The sequence below is a fragment of the Equus caballus genome, chromosome 9 (assembly GCF_041296265.1).
Source record: "Equus caballus isolate H_3958 breed thoroughbred chromosome 9, TB-T2T, whole genome shotgun sequence".
Taxonomy (NCBI): domain Eukaryota; kingdom Metazoa; phylum Chordata; class Mammalia; order Perissodactyla; family Equidae; genus Equus; species Equus caballus.
The window spans coordinates 19,968,708-19,987,907 of NC_091692.1; the positions used below are offsets into that span (position 1 = coordinate 19,968,708).

At 36.7% G+C, this 19,200-nt stretch overlaps 1 long non-coding RNA gene across 2 annotated transcripts; it reads right to left on the reverse strand.

Moving 5' to 3' along the window:
• Positions 1-102: 102 nt before the first annotated feature.
• On the reverse strand, positions 103-18,446 carry LOC106780966 (uncharacterized). 2 transcript variants are annotated; one of them, XR_011421577.1, is made up of 5 exons: positions 18,120-18,417; positions 17,003-17,173; positions 15,905-16,042; positions 10,617-10,694; positions 103-242 (listed from the first exon to the last, which is right to left on the reverse strand). It is a non-coding gene; the product is annotated as an uncharacterized lncRNA (long non-coding RNA). The 2 variants fall into 2 exon arrangements; XR_011421576.1 differs by lacking the exons at positions 103-242; positions 10,617-10,694; positions 17,003-17,173 and adding an exon at positions 14,784-14,971 and having other exon boundaries at positions 18,120-18,446.
• Between the last annotated feature and the right edge of the window lie 754 nt (positions 18,447-19,200).

The window sequence follows — 19,200 nt, forward strand, 5'->3', positions numbered from 1 at the left end:
TGCCAGAGTGTAGCACGGCAAACTTAACCACTCGGCCACAGGGCAGCCCCCATCCTTTTACTTGTTGATGGAAATTGTTTGATGTAGAATTTAACAGACGTTCTTTGTTTATAGGGCAAGAACCTGAAGCAGTACTCCAAAGAATACGTTGTGTGTGTGAAGTCGCATGTTTGATTCACCGCCAATACCAATAATAAAACACATTTTGATCAATCATGCTAGGAGTGACATTTCTCTTCTCTCTGTGGAAAATGATAAAAAAAAATTGCTATTGTAGGAAGAGGTGATCAAAGAGTATGCATCTAAAAATTAAAGGGAAAACAAAGTTTTAGAGGGATACCAGGCAGTTAATATATAACATAGTAATATAAATATTATATAGTTTTATGTATAAATGATATAAATAATATAATATGATAAAACTAGAACATCATACTAATAAAATAAACATTTATTATTTTCCTGAATGTTTTAAAGTTTACAGTATCTGGCAGCTTTTAAAAATATTACTTATATATTATTTAACATTTATTACTTTTTACTTATTTTCTAATTCTAAAATATTTAATTATTCCTTTATTTTATTTTTAGATAAAATTCATACAACATAACATTGGTCATTTTAGCCATTTAAAAATGTACAATTCAGTGGTGTTTAGGATATTCACAATGCTGAGAATCCATCACCATTATCTAATTCTGGAACATTTTCTTCACCCCAGAAAAGAAATCCTCTACTTTCAAGTTTTACCCCCTCAATTCCCTGACAACTGCTAATCTACTTTGTGTCACAATGCATGTGCCTGTTCTGGACATTTCATACAAATGGAATCATATGATACATGGTCTTCTGTGTCTGACTTCTTTCATTTAGCATAATGTTTTCAAGGTTCATACATACTGTGTCATGTGTCAGTACTTCCTTCCTTTTTGTGCCTGAATAATAATCTATGGTATGACTGTACCACATTTTGCTTATGCATTCATCAATTTAGGGACATTTGAGTATTTTCCATGTTTTGGCTATTACGAATAATGCTGCTATGACAAAAACTTGGTGTACAAGTTTTCCGTGTGAACATATGTTTTCAATTGTCTTAAGTACATACCTATGAGTGCAAATGCTCATATGATAACTCTATGTTTAACTTTTTGAGGAACTGTGAGACTCTTTTCCACAGTGTCTGCAACATTTTATTACAGTCCCACCAATAATGTTTGAGGGTTCAAATTTCTTCAAGTCCTTGCCAGCACTTGTTTTCATTTTTTAAAATGATAGCCATCCTAGTGAGTGTGAAGTAGTATCTTATTGTGGTTTTGATTTGCATTTCCCTAAAGGCTAATGATAATTAGCATCTTTTCATGTGCTATCAGCAATTTGTATATCTTCTTTGGAGTAACTAGGTCTATTCAAATTCTTTGACCATTTTTTAATTGCCTTGTTTTTCTTTTTATTACATAGTTGTAACAGTTCTTTATATATTTTGGACACTGAGTCCTTATCAAATACATTATTTACAAATATTTCCTTTTATTCTGTTGGTTGTCTTTTCACTTTGATAGTGTTCTTTGATGCATAAAAATTTTTAATTTTGATAAAGTCCAATTTATCAATTTTCTCTTATGTTGTTTGTGTTTTTGGTGTCATATTTAAGAAATCACTGCCTAATCAAAGGTGACCAAGATATATGCTTATGTTTCCTGCCAAGAGTTTTATAGTTTTACCTCTTAGGCATAGGTTCATGACACATTTGGAGTTAATTTTGTGATATAGTATGAGGTAGGGGGTCCAAATTGATTCTTCTGCATGTGGATATCCAGTTGCACCAGCATCATTTGTTGAAAGATTATTTTTTCCCCCCATTGAATGGCTTGACACCCCTGTTAAAATCAATTGACCTTAGCTGTATGGGGTTGTTTTTGGCTCTCAGTTATACTCCATTGATCTATACATCCATGATTGTTTTGGCTATATATACATGTGTGTGTATATATATATATCTCCTTATGCCAGTAGTGCAATGTATTAATTACTGTAGTAGTGTAGTTTTTCCAACTTTGTTTTGTTTTTTCGAGATTGTTTTGGTTATTATGTGTCCCTTGCATTTCCATTCAAATTTTAAGATAAGCTTCTTAATTCCTGTCAAAAAGTCAGTTGGGATTTTGATAGGGATTATATTAAATCTGTACATCAATTTGGGGGAGTATTGCCATCATAATAATATTAAGTGTTCCAGTACACGGATATGAGATGGATTTTCATTTATTTAGGTCTTCTTCAATTTTTTTAAATAGTGTTTTATGGTTTTCATTGTATAAGACTTGCATTTCCTTGGTTAAATTTATTCCTATTTTATTCTCTTTGACGTTACTGCAAATGAAATTATTTATTTCACTTTTGGGTTGTTCATTGCAAGTGTATAGAAATACAACCGGTTTTTAAATATTTATCTTATATCCTTCAACTTTTCTAAACTCATTTATCAGCTCTAATAGTTGTGTGTGTATGTGTGTGTGTGCTTTAGAGTTTTCTAAATGTCAGATTATGTCATCAGCAAATAGAGATTATTTTACTTTTCCTTTCCAATCTGTATATTTTTAATTTCATTTTATTGCTGAATTTCTCTGGCTAAAACTCCCAGTACAATGTTGAACGAAGTGTCAAAAGTAAACGCTCTAGCCTTGTTCCTGCTCTTAGTGGGGCGGGGAGCTTTTAGTCCTTCATGATTAAGAATTATGCTACCTGTGGTGACTTTTTTCAGGTTGAGGAAGTTCCTTTCTAGTCCTGTTTCGTTGAGTGTTTTTATAAGAAACGGCGTTTGATTTTGTCAAATGCTTTTTCTGCATCAGTTGAGATGATCATGTGGATTTTTCCCTTTTAGTCTGTTAACATGGTATTTTACAGGGATTGACTTTTGTATTTTGAACAAACCTTGCATTCCTAAGATAAATCTCATTTGGTCATGGTGTATAATCTTTTTAATGTGCTGCTGGATTTTGGTCGCTAACATTTTGTTGAGAATTTTTACACCAGTATTCATAAGGTATATTTATCTGTAGTTTGTTTTTCTTGTGACATCTTTCTCTGGCTTTGACAAGGAACTCAGGATAATCCTGGATTCACAGAATGAATTAGGAAGTGTTTCCTCTTTTATGTTTTTGGTAGAGTTGGAGAAGAATTAGTGTAAATTCTTCTTTAAACACTTGGTAAAATTCACCAGTGAAGCTATCTGGTCATGAACTTTTCTTTGTTGGAATTTCAAAAAAATACTGACTCATTAGTCTCTTGTTATATGTCTATTTTATTTTCTACTTTTTCTTTTCTTTCTTTTTTAAGTTTTTTTCTTTTAAAGATTGGCACCTGAGCTAAGATCTGTTGCCAATCTTCTTTTTTTTTCTTCTTCTTCTTTTTCTTCTTCTTCCCTCCAAAGCCTCCCAGTACATAGTTGTATACTCTAGTTGTAGGTCCTTCTGATTGTGGCATGTCGGACACTGTCTCAGCACAGCCTGATGAGCAGTGCCTTGTCCAAGCCCAGGATCTGAACCGGCAAAACCCTGGGCTGCCAAAGCAGAGCGCATGAACTTAACCACTCAGCCATGGGGCCGGCCCCTCTGTTTTTCTTGAGTCAGATGTGGTAGCTTGGGTCTTGCTAGGAATTTGTCCATTTTATTTAAGTTATCTGATTTGTTGGCTTACAATTGTTCATAGCATTCTCTAAAATGTTTTTTATTTCTATAGGGTCAATGGTGATGACTTGTTTTTATTCCTGATTTTAGTAATTTGAGTCTTCTTTTTTTATGCTTCTTTAATTTAACTAAAGATACGTCAAATTAGTTGATGTTTTCAAAGAACCAACTTTCAGTTTGGTTGATTTTCTGTATTGTTCTTCATTTTCTATTTTATTTCTCCCTGCTCTAATCTTTATTGTTTCCTTCCTTCCTCTTGCTTTGGGTTTAGTTTTTCTCTTATACAGTTTCTTAGGGTAGAATGTTAGGTTATTGATTTGAAATCTTTCTTATTTTTTTAATGTTGGTGTTTATAGCTATACATTTTTCTTTCTGCACTGCTTTTGCTGCATTTCATAAGTTTGGGTATGTTATGTTTTCACTTTTGTTCATCTCAAAGTATGTTCTAATTTCCAAATTAATTTCTCTATTGATTTATAACTTCATTCCATTGCGGTCAGCCAACACAATTTGTATGGTTTCAATATTTTTCTGGTTTATTAAGATTTATTTTGTGGCCTAACACATGATCTATTCTGGAAAATGTTCCATGTACTTTCAAGAAAATGTGTATTCTATTGTTTTTAGGTGTAGTGTTCCACAGAAACCACTTAAGTCTACTTGGTTTATTGTGATGTTCAAGTCTTCTATTTCCTTGTTCATCTTCTGTCTAGTTGTACTATGTGTTATTGAAAGTAGGGTACTGAAGTTACCAAGTATCGTTGTTGAACGTTCTATTTCTCTCCTCATTTCTATCAGCTTTTGCTTCATGTATTTTGAGTCTTTGGTGTTAGGCGCATATATGTTTTTAATTTTTATATCTGATTGATGGATTGATTCTCTTATCATCATATAATGTCCTTCTTTGTATATCCTAATAATGTTTGCCTTAAAGTCTCTTTTGTCTGATATTTGTATTGCTGTTCCAGCTTTCTTTTGATTATCATTTGCATTGAACATCTGTTTCCATCCTTTCACTTTCAAGCTATCTGTATCTTTGAATTTAAAGTGTGGCTCTTATAGAAAGCATATAGTTAGACCATTTAAAAAACTCCATTCTGCCAATCTCTGCCTTTTAGTTGAAAAGTTTAATCCAATTATATTTAATGTGATTACTGCTAAGGAAGGTCTTAAGTTTGACATTTTCTATATTTGTTTTCCATACTTTTTTGTTCCTCAATTTTTCCATTTCTGCCTTCTTAGTGTTAAATATTTACTTGTATGCCATTTTAATACCCTCATTATTTCTTTTATTGTATCTTTTAAGTTATTTTCTTAGTGGTTATCCTTGGGATTACAATGAAGATTTTAATTTATAAAAATTTAGTTCAGATTAATACCAAATTAATTTCAATAGTATACAAAACATTGGCTTTATATAGCTCCATTCTCTTCCTTCCTCATGCTGTTAATATCACAATGTATTACATCTGTATATATTGAGTATCCATCAGCATAGATTTATAATTGTTGCTTTATGCATTTGTCTTTTAAGTCAGATAGGAAAAAAGAGGAGTTACACACAAACAAAAATCCCATTAACACTGTTTTTTATATTTACCTATATGATTACCTTTACCAATGTTCTTTATTTCTCCATGTGGATTCCAGTTTCTGTCTAGTATCCTGTCACTGTTAGTCTGAGGGATCTCCTTTGGCATTTTTGTGCAGACAAGTTTTGATTATCTGGGAAAGTTTTACTTTTTCTTTCATTTTTGAAGGATAGTTTTGCCCGATATAGAATTCTTGGATGACAGTCTTTTCTTTCAACACTTGGACCATGTCATCCATTGGCTTTTGGTTTCCATGGTTTCTGATGAGAAATCAGCTGTTAATCTTTTTGAAGTTCTTTTTTGTATGTGATGAGTCACTTCTCTCATGCTGTTTTCAAGATTTCACAGAAAATCTCAACTGACCCATCTTTGAGATTGCTGATTGTTTCTTTTGTCCAAATCTGCTATTGAGCCCTGGTGAATTTCTCATTTCAGTTATTTTACTTGTCAACTCCAGAATTTCTAATTGGTTTCTCTTTTATAATTTCTGTTTCTTTGTTGATTTCTCTATTTGGTGAGACATTATTCTCATGCTTTCCTGTATTTGTTTAGACATAGTTTCCTTTAGCTCTTTGAAGATACTTAAAATAGGTGATTTAAATTCAACATCTGGACTTCCTCAGGAAAAGTTTCTATTGATTGTTTTTTATCCTGTCCCTAGGTCATACTTACTTGTTTCTTTGCATAATTCATAATTTTTTTGACAAAAACTGGATATTTTGAATAGTAAAATGTGAGAACTTTGAAAGTCAAATTCTAACCCCTTCCCAAGGTTTGTTGTTGTTTTTTGTTGCAGTTGTTGTTTGTTTCTGATCAGACTCTGTAAAGTCTGTATTTGCCATGTGTGACCACTAAAATCTCTTTTCCATTTGCTCAGTGGTCAGCTAATGATTGAACAGAGATTTCCTTAAGTGCTTTGAACCCAAAATATCTCCTCATCTTTGCACAGGGTCTCTGTGTTTATTTGGGCATGCATTCAACACTTCTCCAAGCAGTTTACAACTTTGCCTTAGGCTTCACTTTCTTTTTGCACATAGCCCCATGGTCAGCCAGATGTGAGAGCTTAAAATCTTCTCGGGTCTTTTCTGAGCAAGCACATAGCCCTGTGCATGTGTCTGGGCTTCTTGATTCTCAGGAATATTTCAGAGCTTTTCAAAGCTGTTACTTTAAAAAACATCTCATCAATGCCCTCGCCTTTCCTTCCAAGCTTTTTGGTTAGTCTATTGTTTGCTCCGACAGTTATGTATTGTCTCTGACAAGAACAACTAAATCATTTGCTGTTAATGATTTCAACAAATGCACCAACATCAACCTCATACCCCTACCCACCACCCATTGCAGCTTTAGCACTGGGTACATTCTGAATTAGGTGAGACAAAGACAGCCTTTTGAATCAGATTGGTCAAAACAAATAATAACAATTCTTTGCAAAATAAAGTCCATTCTTCTCCCTCCAGTACCAGTACTGGGAATGGGAATGTGGGCTGTTATTTTCAAGTCTACCACTGAGCTAAGGAGCTGGGGATAAGACTAGAGTACAGACATACCTTGTTTTATTGAGCTTCACTTTATTGTACTTCACAGACATTGAGTTTTTTACAAGACCCTTCACCAGCAAAAAGAATATGACTCACTGAAGGCTCAGATGATGGTTATAATTTTTTAGCAATAAAGGATATTTTAATTAAGGTATGTACATTGTCTTTTTAGACATAATGCTATTGCACATTTAATAGACTAAATTATACCATAAAGATAACTTTTATACACACTGGGAAACCAAAAAATTTGCATGACTCACTTTATTGTGATATTTGCTTTATTGCAGTGGTCTAGAACAAAACCCACAATATCTCTGAGGTATACCTGTAAATTAAAATGCCACAAACCTCAGTGTTCTTACCAAGACTCAGTGCTTTTCTTGAAAAAGCACTCCCTGGATTGCCAGAAGCTTTTAGTTAGCTTTCAAAGTTCAAAAAATATTAATTCTGCCAATTTTTCCAATTTTTTTTTGTTGCTGTTGTTGTTGCTCTTATCAAGGGGTAGACTTTTGGAGTTTCTTACTCAACCCTTTACACTGGTATCACCCAAAAACATTCCCTTTTGTATCTATAGTTGTATCTGTAATTTCATATTTATTTTCCTGGAAAAGATCCCCCAAATTATGTAAGCATGAAGCCTCATAAAACCTGAATCTGTCCTGATACATGACAGTAGGCAATTGTGAATGGAGTCCTTCAGAAGAAGACGACAGTATTACAGAAGGGAGAAAATATTTTGAGATGAGGGGATTAAAGAAGGGCTTTAAAGTGAGCCTTCATGGAAGAATTAAATTTTCACAGGTGGAGAATGGGAGGTGGTGTGGAGAAACTAAAAAAAATATTTGAGGTAAGAAAAGCAGATAATTTAGATTGTGGGAAAGCTGTCATCTTTGAGGAAAAGCAATGAGTCCACTTTGACTTGGGTAAAGAATGTTTGGAGAGCTGTGAGGGAGATAAGGCTGAGGAGGTAGGTTGCAGCTTCCTATGCCCAGATTAGAGGGGTTCATAAAAAGTCTCATTATCCAAAAATAAGAATAATAATTTTTTCATCCTACATGTTATTTTACTCCCAGATTAAAACCACACAGTCTATTCTGTAAAAAGCACTGTGATTTATCCTATCATATACCTCTGTTGCCATCTGTAAGCTGTGTCTTACATAGTATTCTGTACCTTTAAATAACACAGTTGTGAGTGAGTTATGGGACCTTGTTGAATTTAAATATAATTTTAAAACCCTGTGTGTCTAAGGGAAATCATATTTCAGAAGCTCATTCATCACCTCTGTGGATAAACTTTTAAGAACTGGCCATCCTGATTCTGGACTCAAAACAGACCATGACTAGAAAAAAAGAAAGAGGTGTGTGTGACAGAACTAGAGGAAGCAACAAAGATAATTACTCAGAGTCAAAAGGAAACACAAAATTCCAAGGTCTAATTTTTGGAACTGGTGAGGCTTTGTAACAGCTATTCACTTCTAATCATCCTCAAATAATAAATGAATAGAAGTCAATGCTATTAGAATAATTTACCATTCATCAAGAATAATAAATGAGGGGAATAGCTTGTTATTCAGATTTCTCTAAAAATAGCAAAGAAGGAGGAAGAAGGAGGAGTTCTACTACTGGTTTTCAGTCTGGCGACAACTTATGCAGTGGTGGCAGGATTGCTGGGCACCAGGGGTAGCAGAGGAGGAGACGAAGCCAAATGTGCTTGCAGTCAGTGCCTCTGGCTTGGCCAGACACCAAAGTCAGCTGAAACAATGATGAATCCTCCTGGTTATTCCAGCTCCAACAAGCAAAAGACCTTGCTGCTTTACCAGCGCTTTGCCCCCAACGGGTTGCCTCTTCCTTTCATTAATCTTTAGTTTATGAACTCTGTTGGCGAGAGGCACACAAATCATCCACAAATCACACACAGAGGTACATGGTGTTGACAGCTCCTGGACACAGAGGGCTGTTCGTTCATTGGCAGTAGATCTGAATCAGCATCCACCTCTACATCACTAGTTTAGCCACACAATGCAGTTGTGATGCAATTGTATTCTTCATCCACAACTCACTTCCAAATATCTTCAATGAAAATAAGAGGTGGGGATTAGCACCGGGGCACAAAGTCGGGCATGAGAAGAAAGGGTAAGAAGTCTAGACTAGCTTCCCATCAGTTCACCTACAAGTCTTCAACTGCCTTTACCACCATCACTTGGCTGTCAGTGGCAGTCTGCTAGTGTCACTGTGCACCAAGAGGAAGTCTGAGCAAGGAGCTACTCTAAATGCATCTCTTGCTGCAATTAGTAAAGATCCTGAGAATTAACACAATCTATGGGAGAGTGGGTCAAGACAATCCAGAATCTGCATGCACCCCCCTCTTGCAACTTGGCTTCCCTGGCAGGGCCAGATCATCAGGCCAGGTTCCATCAACACTGATGGTGAGTTTCCTATCAGGGGCATGATTGTTTTTCAACAACCCAATCTGATGGGCTGAGCCACCTCAGGCAATCGCTGTTTTAAAAAAATAATTAAACTCCCCATGGGATTAATGAAGTTCTTAGGATCGAAATCCTTTTATATCCCAAAGGCTCCTCCACATAATGTAATTCAGTAGATGTAATTTATGGGAAAGCAATGCCACCCAGCTCTCTCCAGCAACATCCAAGACTCAAATGGCAGGAGATTTGTTGGGGATGGGGTGTTGATGGCTTAAGGTATCTGTAAATGTCATGTTACTGAAGTGAAATTTCTATATGATTTGTACTAGCTTGAAATATCTGCGGTTGAATATTTTTAAAAGTAGGTAGCAAGTTCATCTTTCTAGCACAAAGGGGTAGAGTTGCCAGACAAAATATAGGATGCCCAATTAAATTTAAAATTCAGATAAACAATAAATAATATTTTAGTATAAGTATGTCTCCAATATTACATTAGACATACTTATACTAAAAATTTATTCATTGTCTATCTGAAATTCTAATTTAACTTGATGACCTGGATTTTAATTTGCTAAATCTGGCAACCCTACAAAGAAGACTGTATCACATAAGTATCAGTTCAATTGTGGAAGAAACGTTGCTTTGTGTATATGATTAGGGGCCCTTCATAAATATGTGTACCTTGTGGAATTACTTGTTATTGAGCATGAGAAAAGGCAATGCTCTGAAGCCTGTTAAACTGTTATTAACATGTGACTTATTGTGAATAAAACACCAATAAATATGCATTATGCTAAAATAAATAGCATACACAAATGGTTCCAGATACAGTATCACTTGATTCCCAATGCCATAATCAAATGGTTTCATGCAAATGAAATGGCTCTGGTAGTTATCAGTGTAATGATGTTGTGAAACAGCCGTACTGTCAGGTAACCTTATCTTTTATGCACTTTTCAAAATGCCTAAAATGTCACAGTAAAGCACTTTAAAAATTAAATAATGTCTTGCTATTTCTGAGGTGAGATGCCTGCTGAGTTTAAATCATTAAAAAAATAAAGAAGTGGTAATTTTTCAGCAAAATTAGGTAGTCAGTTATCTGATTCTGTGAAAGAAATACATTAACATAATTTAGGTTAAACTAAACATTAAATGTTTTGTTACAAGAGTCAATATTTCCAAATAAAATGATCATTCCAAAGATAAGTCAAACACTGCGCTGCGGAGGCTGAGAGTCTCTGTGTAAATACCCAGGAGGTTTTAAAATAAACCGAGTAACCACAGCTCACCGAAGACTTTTCCACTCTTTTTGTTCAGAAATACTGATGTTTTCCTGTCAGGCTCTAACTCCTTGAATCTATTACTCACTTCATCCTCCATCTGGGGTTACTTGGTATCTTCTTGCTGGGTGCACCCCACATCAGTCTCAAGCACCGCAATCCCAATCTAAGGCAGGAGAAAATTAAGAAAATCTGGCCAATACTTGGTGATTTTGCTTCCCATCACCATCACAGCCTGTCCATCCCTGATCTCGTGCCCCAGTAACAACAATAATGATTGGTTTGGCCCCCAGAAATGAAATTCAAAGTAGGCATCCACCCTATCCATCGGTGGTTCCATGAGATTCCATTCAAAGTGAACTTTTCTAATCAATTACTCTTCCTCTATTCAAGTGAAGTTTCTACAATTTAGAGTAAGATGACAATACCATGGTGTGGTAAAGAGAGGCCCCACGTAGTATAGACATGGGGAAGTTTTTGTAGCTTTAGCCTTTCCTCGTTATAATATATTAGATTAAAAGATTAGCCAGTTGAAACTTGATATATACAGGAGAGAGAAACTAAGTAAAAAAGAATACTATAAAGACAGATCAAATGAGTTAAGTTGCATATAGAGGAAGAGAAAGAAGAGAGAGCACTGCTGTGTGAAGCTCTGAGCACTGTGAGCTGGGGGCTATGTTGCAAGCTTAGAAAGCTTTGAGATGTGAGATTTCACTGAATGTACAGGAAGAAAGCACCAAAGCCATTTTTCTCTTTTACACATTTGCCTTGAACTAGCTGACTTTTTTCATGGTTGTGGGTCATATTTTCCTACTTCTTTGTAAGTACAGTAGTTTTAAAAAATTAGATGTTAGGTATTATAAATGCTATGATATCCAGTGTTTGCATTTTGTTGTCTGGATTTTGTGTCTGGATTCTGTTGTGTTCCTTTAAAGAGTATGAAGATTTGTCTGCCAGGGAATGAGTTTACTTACAAATTAGGTTGATACTTTTAAGGCTGGTTTTCAAGCTTTGTTGAAAGTGTACCTACTATATGCCAGGCATACTGTTCTAGATGATCAAAAATATTAATGCAAAAAAACATACAAACCCCTAATTTTAGAGGGAGATTACATTTTCATATGTAAGAGATGATCAGTAGAATAATAACAGAATAAACAAATATTAAAAAGGTAAATCATATAGTATGTTAGAAGATGATAAGCTCTATAGAAAACAAAAGAGCAGATTAGGAGGCATCAGGATATGGGAGACTGCAATTTTAAATAGGCGGTCAGGGTAGACTCACTAAAAATGTGACTTCTGAACAATGACTTAAATGAGGTTAGGAGATTAGCATGTGCATATCTAAGAGGAAAGCTGAAGGAACTGAAGAGTGTTCTTGGAGTTTTGAAGGATCAGAAAAGTGGTCATTGTGTCTAGAAGTGAGTGAGATATGCAAGGCCCTGTTACCCATTGTGAGGACTTTGGCTTCTCCTCTGAGTAAAATAGGGAGCCATCGCAGGATTTTTAGCAGATGAATGATACAATTTCACTTACATTTTAAAAGAAGCACTCTTGCTGCTCTGTTGTAAATGGACAGTAGAGGCACAAACAGAGAATCAGGGAAACCAGTTATAAGGCTAGTGCAATAATCATGATCGATAGACATGGTGGTGGTGGCAGTGGAGATAGCAAGAAGTGGTCAGATTCTGGACAAATATTTTCAAGGTAAAGGACATAGCATCTTATAAAATAATTATTATAAGCAGGAAAGAAAGATAAAGAGGAATCTTAGAGAACTCAAATGTTTTGGACTGAGAAACTGGAAGAATAGAGCTGCCCTCCAGTGAGACAGAGAAGGCTATGGATAAAAGCAATTAGTTGGTAGAATATCAGGAGTTGAGTTTTAGACTGAAGTATTAGATTCTTAACAGATATTCAAATGAAGATGTCAAGTAGGCAAGTGAAAGTAGAGGTCTGAATTTCAGGAGAAATGTCTGAACAAGAGATATAAATCTGAAAGTCATTTGTATAGAAATTATACTTAAAACCATGAGATTCAGTGATATCACCAGGGGTGAGTCTACTGTAGATAGAGATAAGAAGAACTAAGTCCTGAAGAACAATAACATTAAGAGGAGAATAATATTCAGCAAAGGAGACTGAGAAGGAGGATCTAGTGAAATGGTAAAACCAAGAGAGTATGACGTCCTGGAAGCCAGATGATGAAAGAGGAAGAGGTGCTCAACTCTGCTAAGGACTACAAACTGAGCATTGTGTTTAGAAATGCAACGGCCAATCGAGGCTTGATAACAAGAGTTTTGATGGAATGGGTAGGGGCCAAAGTCCGAATGGAGTTGATTCAAGAGGGAATGAGGGCAGAGGAACAGGAAGCACTAGTTCAGTAAATTTCATCAAGGAGTTCATCAATTAAGGGAAAGAGAATGAAGGGATGACAGCTGAAGGGAAAAGAACAATCAAGAAAGAATTTGAAGATGGGAGAAATAACAGTAAGATGTTATGCTGATGAGGTAGCCCCAGAAGAAAGGGCAAATTGATAATGTAAGAGAGAAGGGAGATTTGAAGCAATATCCTCATGTAGAGAGAATGAGATCTACTTACTGCACATGTGGAGAGGTTGACCATAGGTAGGAGCATTGCCAGTTCATCCATATAAACAACTTATGCAGGCATATGAAAGGTACAATGTAGGTACGAAAGTAAATATGATAGGTGAGTGTCATGCCCCAAATCTCCAATATGTATTTCTATCTTTACCATACTCACTCTCAGCTGATAATTTTGCTTTCTGGAGGTCAGTTAGAATAGCAGTAAATTTTCCTCCATTTACATACTGTCCAAATGTAGGCAAGAAGTTGGTGGAGATACGGATTTAACCCTCAAACATGGTTTTGCCATAAAGAGTTGAGATGGAATTATAATGATAGACCATGAAATTTAAGCTGTGAAGGAGGTTTAAGAGTTCAGAAGATTAATGGATTGCAACGTCAGACTTAGGCGAGCACCACACCCATCTGGGCTAATTCTGGTACTTTAGAAATCCAATCTAGGGAGAAAGACATTGAGATCCTTATCTAGGTAGCAGAGATAAATGAACAAATGGGTCGCAAGTAGCTGCCCAGGGTACCAGTTTCTCAGACTCATTAACATTTTAAGGTACTAAAACATCATTGGAGATGGAAAAAAAATGAAAAAAGAACAGAAAAAGATTTTTCCCAAACTTTTCACGAAGGGGGTTCTACTACAGTTGGAAAAAACACTCTTCTCTCTCCTGGACTTCACTTTGACCAGGCAGCTTCAGCCTATATATTCTTGAACTGCAATAACTGGTTTCTTACTACCCATTTTATGGTTTTGCTTTTTAATATTATCTCTGTCAGGGCTGCTTAGGAATATATGGAGTTTTGAAGCACAGATGTTTTAGTTAGAGCTCATTGTTTACAAGGATCCAGAATTCATTTTAGCTAACTCTTAAAAAGGGGTTTTTGCAAAAAAAAAAAAAAAGCCATCTCAGGGATACAGTAAGGACTCAGCCAGGCCTCAAGGGAAGTAGATGGGGAAGACACTGAAACTGAAGGTTCTCTCTTGTCTGTCTCATAGCCACGTGGCTGCAACTATCTCTGCTTCTTCCTGTCTATTCTTCCTTTGTTTACAAGCGACCCAATATGGCCTCCAGTACTGGCCTATTTGTCCTCACAGATCCAATATGGACTCATCAGTAACCAAGGTCTCTGAGTGTCTACACAAGAGGGATTTTGTTTCTCAGGGTTACTGATCCATTGATAGGTTGAACTGGATAGATGTCCACTAAAGGCTAATAATCAGCTGTAATCAGGGAAAGCTGAGGTTACACAACCGTAGGTGCCATAAGCTATGATCCTTTCCTGAACAAAGGACTGTAGATGGATAAACGTGTCTATAACAAGAAAAACACGCCTGGCATAGGAAAAAATCACAGTACTTCTTCTGAATACACTTTCTATCAATGATAATTTCATGTTTTTGATTAAATAAGCAGGGAAGAACATAAAAGACTTAATGATTTCACTCCTGGCCACATCCCTTTACCTTGGTCACTTAGGGGTGAATTTTTAAAATTATATTTTATTTTTTTAGTTACCTCAGTATACAGACTCTTTATTAAAGTTGCAGCTGATAAAGGCACCTGAGTTAAAATGAAACTGAGTTTTACCAAAAAGCTAAAAGAGTAGCAAGGAACCCAAGCAGGAAGAGGGAAAAAAGGGCCTGAGTGAATATTTTAATTAACTCACATGCAATTTTAATTAAAAACATAATGTGTCAGGAAAATGAGTAATGCCTTAGGGCAATAAAATAGCTGGGTTTCTTGCTTAATCTTCTGCTTCATCTCTCTCATGGCACGTGTATATTATTGTTAAGAGAAGATTTTCTTCTTCCTCGTTTCATAGCTAAAGAGAACCCCTGCTGACAAAATGAGTTGAACAGAATTAGAAAGTTATAGAAAAACACTCTGTGTGAGGGCTCTTCTTTCTTAAGCAAGAGTCCCCGATTTCCTTTGGCTTGGTCACTTCCTTTCTCAGAGCACATCCTTTCCAGGAAAGCTGATAGCTGGATTAAATCAGGTCCTCTGAACTCATTCTGGTCAAAATTTATTATCTTTTTGCAGTTAGGATTATAATGAAAGGCCAACAATCTCTTCCCTCCCCTTAGATGTTAAGTGTCCAAGAATGCCTGGTTCCCTGTGGGATACAAAAATAACGCTGACTTGGGATTATATGATTTGAGTTTTATTTCACCTCTTTTTGCAAACTAACTGTAGAGATTTCTGGACTTCAGTTCTCTCACCACTAAACCGGAGAATAATTCCTGCCTCCCAGAGCTGCAAAGAGGAATAATTGGTACCCTGTGCATGGAAGTTGTCTCTTCACCTTCGCAAGGATTTTATTCCGGTGTAATAAAAATGTTTGTTTCTGTTGTTCTGTAACTCACCATTGCTGTCTAAGGGGGACTGGTCTTGGTAACTGCATAATACATAGGGGAGGGTGGGAACCCAGAGAAGGCACCTGGACACTATGTGATGGAAGAACAGAGAGGAAAATTCCTGTGGGTCCCAGTAAGGAAGATGAAAGTGTGGAAAACAAATTTGTCCAATGGGCATTTTTAAATGATTCACTGTTGTACATCTGATGTAAGTCCCCTTTTATATGTCCCTGATAAAATCTCCAGAAAATTCCACAATACTCACTATTGATTTGTGGACTGGTGAGATTTTTATGGAGATTGCATAGAGCTACAAAGTCCCACCCCAAGGAGTCTGGTTGAGGGGACAGCTTACCTCTAAGATTCACTAGGATTGTCAAAACAGCCTGGCCCTTCTAACAGAAAAGGACTCACCATCATGATCCTCTGTCTGCTAATCCCAGTGACAGCTCCGGTTGCTTTGACGGCCAAAGAAGAGGATGTCCCTTAAGGTCTTGCCTTTTAGAATTACTCTTGGTTTCTGGAAAACCCTGGGTCCCTATTCCATCACCTCTAGAAGCCAAATGATGGAAAGTATGATACTCAGCATTAATGATGGCCATTGTGTTACCCAGCGTGTCTCTAGAACTTGCCTAAAGCCTTACGGTTAAGCTAGGGGGACAAATCTACATCATATCTGTATAACTCTCCTTCTTCAGGAATGGCAAAATTCTGAGTCTGGAGTAGGGTGAGCTTACCTAAAACTACAAAGGATGCCAGTACAAAAGTGGACAAGATCAAAAGTTGGGCAGGAGTATTAAGGCCCAAGAAATCAGAAGTGGTGTCCACATATCATGAAGGCCAAAAGATCCAGCAGCCAGTAGTAAGCCACATCACTTAGTTAGGAATAGGGATCCCAGAGGGTTCTCTTTCAAGTGTTCATAGTTGTATATTCCTTTATGAGAACCATGGAATAGCCTCTGGATAGATTGGCCTTGTATAAAGGGCCAGCAGTAAATAGTCAACTGTGCCCTACAATGTTTTACTTGTAGCCACATGGTCAAGTCTTACAGTGCACCGAGGAAGACAACAGATCCACTGACTCTTCCTGGGCTCAAGGAGAGCTCCTGTGGTCTGGGGGGTGCTCCCTTTCCTTACTCCTCCTCTACCACTCACAGAGTAGTGAAGTCATCACTCCAGCATATCCAGGGGACTTGATAAAAGCCCCTTCTTATTCCTTTCCATTTGTTATCCATAAAGCACTTGTTCAAATCAGTTCCCTAAACAATCTTAGGTAACTTAAACTCAATCTATATACACTAAATCCTAATACTTTGTACAAATTTTCCTAAGGAAGCATATTCTATCTTTAATGAGATTTTGAGGCTTCTTGCTCACTGTTGTGATTTCACTGTAATTATATTTTCATCCAGATGTATTGGACAGACAACAAATAAGAATAGACAGATAACTTGGGGACTTATTTGCATGAATTTGCCAAATAAATCACAAATTAGAGATAAAAGTTCAGACCTGAATTGGTTGAGTGCTGAAAAGATAGCATCAAATTTTATCTTACAGTTCCTGCTATTGTAATCATTTGCCCCAGATTTCCTCCTCCTTCTGCTTAGGCTGCTATCCTGAGATCAAGCGGAAGTTCATTCTAAGAACTGTTAATTCAGTACCAGCTCAGTATCTTCTGGGCTAAAGATGAAGGAATATGAGCACAAAAAAATCATTCATCACACTTTCTAAAGTGTATTTTTCCAAAAGTGGCCAACTTACAGTCTTGGGACTTATATCTTTTTGGTTCCCAATTAAGTCTCTAATTTTCAAGTCCAATGCCTAGATCAAGAGGTTTTCACTGAATTTTAAAAGTCACCAGTCATGGCAAAGAAAAACTATGAAGTTTCAAAGTTTCCTTCATAGAAATAACAGCAATACTTTTCTGCCAGCATGGTGACTGGGTACGAAACAAATGTACACACATACAGGAACCAATTCATAATGTGTCCTTTGTGAGAGAGAAAGATTCTGAGCCGTCTAGATTTTTGCATGGTTGCCTTAAGCCCCAGAGCCCCAGGTGACCTATGACCTTTTCCTTGAAGTCTGTTTCCTGTAGCAGCCCAGAAAAGCAGAGGATAGATCAACAGAACAATTCTGCTGACTTCCCTTTCCAGAACCAGGCTGCTCTTCGTTGCCTTCATCTGGGGCCTGCCCAAGTCTTCCTTTGAAAAGAACCCTATTTTTGCCAATCAATTAAAGGTTGTGTTTCTGTTTTAAATGTGGACATTTCTATTTTTAAGACCAAAATAGTCCTTAAATCATTCTGGCCTCACGTTAATCTGAAGTATAAAGCAATTTAGAATGCTGAACAGTCTCAACATTATAGAACACATAAACAAAGGACAGACTTTGGCATTAGTATTAAGATGCTTATTTCTTATTCACAGTTTCTACAAAATCCTTATTTCCAGAAATCATCTGGTTTTTCTCCTATGACTTCTTTCTATACTGCAAATTTCAATAGGGTCCCCATCACTATTAAAATAAATCAGTAAAAAAATACATTTCTACCTCCAAAATTCATTCTTTCTACTATGTTTCCATCAATACTTTTAGGAAGAAGTCAAAAGGAATAATGACATACACTCCATTGTGTAGTAATCCGGGTCCTGGAAGCTACAGGTAAATGAGGCAGGCGAATGTGTCACCTGTACTTGGCCAAATGCCCCAATTTCCTCCAGGAGACCCTTAATCAGTTGGAGGAATTTGATGCTGTTACAACGCAAATAACCCTTAGTTTTCAGTCTCTACCCTACCGTATAACCAAATTCCTGAAAATTTCCTGAGTTCAGCTTTTGGTAGAAGAGCAAGAGTAAAGTGTGCAAGGCTCAGCTGAGACAGAATGAGTGGAGCACGTCATGAAGAGAAGGGGTCAGAAGTGTGAGGCTGGGGATGATGTGACCTCACATTCATAACAATTTTGACTACGGCTAGCCTGAAATCAAGGGTTTCCCAGGAAACTGCCAGCTCACAGATGGCTCAGAGTTTCCTTAGCAACTGCTCGGGGCTGTCTGGGACAACCAAAGCCCAGAACAGTCCTTCAGGACACCCATAGCTTCTCCTCTGGTCTCCTAAGATGGACAAGGTAGTGTCGTTTACTAAGGATCTGATTCCTTTTCCTATTGCCAGAGGATTTTGGTGGGTTGGTAACTGTCCTTCCCTTGAAGCCATGAAAAACAGTGAAGTGTCCTGACTGCCAGAGTCAACCTTTGGAGAAAGGGACACTTGAAGTGAAAAGTCTAAGGCATAGAAATTCAGAACATTCACGCTGCTTTGGGGGTGGATTCTTGTCACTTCAATCCTATCACTGCCATGCAATAGAAAAAAAATCATTCTCCAATACACAGGGGACTTTCAACTTTCACTAGACATAAAGTAATTTTTATTAGATTATTATCATTTTAATGGGTACTAATCAGCTGGTAAACATACGGGCAAAGCTTCTATCAACACCTGTTCTCCGCTGGTAAGGAGATCTCTGCAGCGTTTCACATACATCGGCTTAGTTCATTAAATACTAAATACAGTATTAATAATTGACTTCCTTGGAAACAAATTGGCCCCAATGCTGTGTGTTCTGTTTTAATTTTCCTTGTAGAGGCACAAAAAACATCGAAAGCTTCTCGTACGGGGTATTTTAACCAAGTAATCACAATTATTACTGA